Source organism: Hoplias malabaricus, chromosome 7 (genome assembly GCF_029633855.1).
Source record: "Hoplias malabaricus isolate fHopMal1 chromosome 7, fHopMal1.hap1, whole genome shotgun sequence".
Lineage (NCBI taxonomy): Eukaryota > Metazoa > Chordata > Actinopteri > Characiformes > Erythrinidae > Hoplias > Hoplias malabaricus.
In genome coordinates, this window is record NC_089806.1 from 46460779 (window position 1) to 46466778 (window position 6000).

The window sequence follows — 6000 nt, forward strand, 5'->3', positions numbered from 1 at the left end:
AAATCTAAAAGTATAATAAACATTTATTAATGATGAACTCACACAGCTTTTCTGGACGCTTTGATCACTGGCAGCAGTCTCAGAACACCTTCCTCTGATGGATTATATTTCCTCAGGTCAAACTCATCTAGTTCTTCTTCTGAATTCAGCAACACAAACGCCACAGCTGACCACTGATCAGGAGAGAACCTGACTCCACTGAGAGAACCTCCTCTGTTCAGGTGTTCCTGGACTTCCTGCACTAGAGAGTGATCGTTCAGTTCATTCAGACAGTGGAACAGATTGATGGTTTTCTCTGGAGAGGGATTCTCCCTGATCTTCTCCTTGATGTACTGGACTGTCTCCTCTCTGCTGTGAGATCTGATTCCTGTCTGAGTCAGTATTCCTCGTAAGAGAGTCTGATTGGACTCCAGTGAGAGACCCAGAAGGAACCGGAGGTAAAGGTCCAGGTGTCCATTCTCACTCTGTAAGGCCTTGTCCACTGCACACTTCAGGAACTCTGATATGGTGGATGCTCTGAAGATCCCAGAGAGATCAGTGGAACTCTGTTCTGGTCCATCTCTGCTGATGAAGGAGAGTAATGTGTATAAAGCAGCCAGAAACTCCTGGACACTCAGATGGACAAAGCTGAACACCTTCCCCAGGTGCAGCTCCAACTCCTCTCTGAAGATCTGAGTACAGACCACAGGTGGACACACTTCACATGGGCCAAGGCCGTTTAAGCAGCCTAGCTCTGCTGGCCATTGAGAGGACACTAGTCAAGTCCCTGGAAAAGACGCCTTGTTGGTACGACAGGGTCACAGATCATTTTCTTGAAAAGGAACGGAGGGGAGAATTTACGTAGAAATAAACCGACACATTTTATGATGTAGGCCGAAACTGAGCTTCCCCTCCTTGAAAGACCAGCATCCACCACTGGTTTATACAGTATCACCAAGCAAGAGCTGAAGGTGCTGGGAAATAGTTTTTGTGAGTTCTATTGGTTGCTACCAGGTATCACGTCAGAAACGTAAACAGTCTACTAAAAGACCATACCTACTATAACGTATTCATTTGTACGTAGTTGTTGCCATGCGTCCCCGGGATATATTGACAAAATGCGGTATTACAAGCAGAACAACAGATGGTCTCGACGGACATGGCGCCGGTGTTGCCATGGTGCTAATTATTTGTTGGTGAAGGTTCAAAGGTAAAAGGCTGACTTTGTGACGCTGACTTGTGGGTTTCTAAATTCATCGGTAAAACAAATAATAGTTTTGCACCTTATACAAGCTAATGGTTTCATCCTTGAGTTCATTCCACATCTAGCTTTAGCTTTAGCTCAACTAACACCTCGAATGTCGCTACTCTAAGCCGTAAATCATGTGTTTCTAGACGTGCCTGTATGTTTTGTCGTAGCATATGGCGAGTAGCTGAGTAGATGTCTGACCCTTAATGAAATGCCCAGTGATGCAGATTGACTGATTTGTCGCTGGCCTAACATGTATTAGTATTAATAAACTATAAAACATCCAGCTACATCCAAATCTCTAGCTTTTATAATGAAATCTCTTTATGAGTTCATAGGCAAGTAAACGTTCCCAGTTATCATATGTTAGCCAGCTAGCTAGCTACCATTCTGAACACCGTAGTGCTGGTCACATGCATCTACAATAGCTATATGTGGTGTTTTTGATGCTGTTTTACTGGACAGAATGACCATGTTGCGTGATTTAGCAAACCAGCACCAGCATAAACCAGTGTAGATCATGGAATTCATTATGCCCTAAACAGTTATTTCTAATTATTATTATTACTTATCTTTATATATAAATGACATATCACAGGTTTATTTTAAATCTGTAATAAAAAACCTTTTTGGCTATGGGCTATGTAAGGTATGTTAACTCAAAGTTAAGATTTAAAGTACCCCTTACTGTGCATCTTTTTAGATCTTGTGAAATTAAGATGAAATGCAGTCTTTCGTACCTAAGTATTTTTCAAAAAAATGTATTTAATGAAGTTATTTGGAGAGGATGGCACGAAAACAAGACTCCAAAGCAAAATTAAATGAACTTCTGGAAGGAGGAAAGAGAATGGCTGGCATGCTTCATGTACAATCGGTGAGTTTCTAACTCTGATTATGTCATAAATACACCTATACTCTGGCTGTACTGTAAAATTAACATTGAGGCAAATATTTTCCCATCAGAAAAAAAAGAAGAAAACTGCAAAAGACGTCCAGTGGCGAAGAAGGGACAGCAGTGACCGAGTAGTGCCCCAGCGTATGAGGTTTTCTCGTTCCAGTGGAAAAGGCCAGTTTTTGCTGTATAAATAACTATCTGTTTTATTTAAATATACTTATGTTTTTAATGTACAGTTTCTATGTATAGTCATACAGCTGAATTTTGGAGGGCTAGTCTTAAACATTTTGTAGCTCCACCGACCCAGAAGGAGTAAAGCAGTACCACCTCACTAACTAATCTGTATAAAGCTTGCTGGAGGTTTTGCACATATTTCGGTCAAGACACACTGGTTCTAATAATAAACCAAATGTGTTGTAAACAATATAGTTTAAAAAAAGAACAGATTTATTTATTAACTTATTTATTTAGATTTTTAAAAAAGTAATCTTGGCTTTTCAATTGCTTTAGGACCTACCAGACCAATGGAGGATGCCCTGCCTGCAGAGATTATGCTAGAAGACCTGTCGAGTCATGGCAAGTAGATAACGTGTATATATATATATATATATATGTATATTCAGCATGTATGTTATATATGTCAGCATTTTGTGTGTGTGTGTGTGTGTGTGTGTGTGTGTGTGTGTGTGTGTGTGTGTGTATGTTTCTCTCATCTTCCAACAGTTTTAAAATTAGTTTCATTTTAGACCACTTTCAAAAATATTCTTAGAAATGAGTACATCATTTTGGAATAAAACTTCTTATGAGATCCTGTTTCCTTTTTTTGTTTTCACATTCGAATTACACTTCTTTTAACTTACTAAATATTGTCGTGTGTGTTTGTTTGTATGTTTTTGGTTTTTTTTTATATAAAGATGTCCACCTCCAACAGCTGCCACCATTGGAGAAGAGGTTGAACAAGTCAACAGTTTCTTGTCTCGTGTGCCTCTCACTACCAAACATATGACAAAAGCAGGTATTCATGTATATACTATAATTATACTATTTGTAAAATGTAGCACTGCATTATTTCATGCCTAATTCAGATAATATTGTTGAAAAAAGCTGTTAAGTAGCACAGAATTTGGTTTAACCAGTAGCTACCAATTAAGTAGTTTTTATATAAAAATGTGAATTGCATAAGAAATGCAGGTACCCAATCTATTTGAATTTAAATTAATTAATGAAATTTGTAATTATTTTTACAGCAAGAAATGATATGTTTACACTGCAAGCAATGGGCTGGAATTCCAGGAAAGTTGAGAGCTTGCACAGGGCATTGTCTCAGATACAGAAAGGTATTTAAAATAAATAAATGAAAATGTTGTATATTAAATTTGCTCACCGACATGTTTCTATAAGCTTGTGGTTTTGGCTGTGAATTCTAGACCAAGCAGAGAGCAAAGGCTGAGGCAGATAGTCTGCAGTCTTTTATGGTGGACCTCAACTGTAGTGTGGAACTACGGGATCAGTGGGTTGCAGATGTCAAACAGTGGGCCCTAACCGGTGAGGATCTCAAACTGGATTCCTGACAGTCTCAAATATAGAGGTTTTACTAAAGTTACTTTTGAAATTCTGAATGTTTTAACAGTAACAGATGCAGCTCCAGGCAGTCCACAGGAGTTGCAGAAGATCATTGAGGGGTTGTTTGGAAGTCTTCGTGAAAAGAAACACAACCTCTACAGACAAAATGGTAAACAACCCCTTTGTCATATACACATCACATATTGCTGTAAGTCTTACCTCTGGTGACGTGGCAATCAATCAGTAAGTTAATATTGTTCTTGTGAAGGATACATTGTAAGATGTGTTGACTTTTTCACCCCATGTTCTATTAATTTCACTTTGCTAAGTTCCAGATTGTCAAAATATATATTTGAATGGCATAGATTGCTAACTATTTTTGCAAGGTAGTTCCAGTCGATACATCGATGCACACCCACATGCAGACATCATACAATGTGGGAAGTTAAGGATAAAATCAAACAAGTGAATCTGTTAAGTGTTTCAAACAACACAGGCCAGATAGGCCAGAGTTTACTAGCTGTGAGGCAATGGTTTTGTTGTCCTTCAGCTTTTAGGACATTTTGTAATGGAAGTAAATGAATAAAATATGACCTTGTAGTTAAACTAAGTGCCTGGGATGAGTAACAGCTAATCTGACATTAATTCATAATTGTAGAATTGTTTCTGTTGCTCATGACTTTGTATCTATTCATTAGACAGCAACAAACAAAGACAAAAAAAGAGAAGGCATCTTTCCAAAGTGAAGGCAAAGCTATTGGAGGCTATACACCAATACAACCCTGCAGTCCCTAATGCTGAAAAGATTGATGTCCTTGCAGCAAGTGATCCAGATGAAAATGTGGTCTGGCCTTGGGAGATGTTACCCAATGGTATGTGTGAACTACAAAGGGCTCCTATGTAGTAAATTGGACCTGATGAACATTTGATATTTATGGATACATCTTAAGTTACATGCTTTTAAAATACTGTAGACACATGTTTGAATAGCAGTCCAACAGTAACACTGACAGTATCACTGACACTGGTGAGTTGTGAGCTATCAGTTGTCCTTTTGTTAGTGTTCACTGCAGAAAGGGTAGCATAGGAATATAGGAGAGCTAAACTGCACAGATGTTTAAATTATACACCAACCGTTATGTTTTGCTTTTTTTTTTTTACAAAGTTTAAATAATAGTCTACAGGAATTTTAAACATGGCATTTTCACATTTACACAATTTCCATTTCTTGTTTAGCACATAGGGGAAAACTAAACTATAAAATGTGCCATAATGTTTGCAAAGGCCACATTTTACAATTTGCATTCACTAAATAATAAATAATTGTTTGTTAGTATGTAGACATGTGCCTTCTGTTAAGGGTGTGCATTTCTTACATTTGTTTTGAATATTTGTCTAAGGGTGCCCATATTTTGGTCCACTACTGTATATAATATACCTACAGGGCACATGTTTTCATTAAAGTGACCTGTGTGTGTGTGTGTGTGTGTGTGTGTGTGTGTGTGTGTGTGCGGTGTTACAGACACTGTTGGATTGAGCAGTAAAAGAAAGATTTTTGACAAAGTCATGCTTGTCAGTCGGCTTCAGGAAGAAGAGAGCATTCTGATAAAAGAAATGACTCAACACTGTCTCTACCTTCGAGGAATTTCACAGAGTTTGAAACTCCTAATTCAACAAATAAACGAAGACCTCAAGAAAGACAGTAAGACTGTTAAATACACATTGTTATTAATTACTGTATTTACAATTGTGGTTCATTGTACTTCTCTGCAACATTGTAAAATGTTATGTCTAAGAATTGCTCTTTCCAAATAACCATAGGCTGCTCAAAAATGGTAAATTTTTATATGTATTTATGCAATTTCGATTCATGTGCTATCATTGCTATTAATCTTTTAGTGTTATTATTTTTCAGTAAATTTGATTGTAAAGCTGTCTCTTGTACATGTGCACCATTAATCTGCACTTCTAACTCTATAAGTCCATAATGGTAAATTCAGCATTTCATGTAGCCTACTCACTATTGGTGCTGGATTCATTTGACCAGATGAGGCTGTGTAATTTGTCAGCAGTTCACTGGCCAATTGGTACAGGATAATGTCTTTTGTGTATTTCTCCAAAATTCTTCAAATTAAATAACAATAGCTGTCTCTTTTAGCGTGTTTTGCTATTATTTTAGCATAAAGTTCAGTGGAAATGGACTGCTGCTACAGTGGGTGCTTTATATTCAGTCAGTTACAGAATACCATTCATTCCACATTTATTACTGTCAGACTCTAAACACTACACACACTGCGTATTATGCATTCATACT

General features: G+C 37.5%; 1 long non-coding RNA gene across 1 annotated transcript; it reads left to right on the forward strand.

Moving 5' to 3' along the window:
• The first annotated feature begins 3765 nt into the window (after positions 1-3765).
• On the forward strand, positions 3766-5321 carry LOC136701762 (uncharacterized). Its single transcript, XR_010803857.1, has 3 exons — positions 3766-3855; positions 4385-4558; positions 5209-5321. It is a non-coding gene; the product is annotated as an uncharacterized lncRNA (long non-coding RNA).
• Positions 5322-6000: the final 679 nt, after the last annotated feature.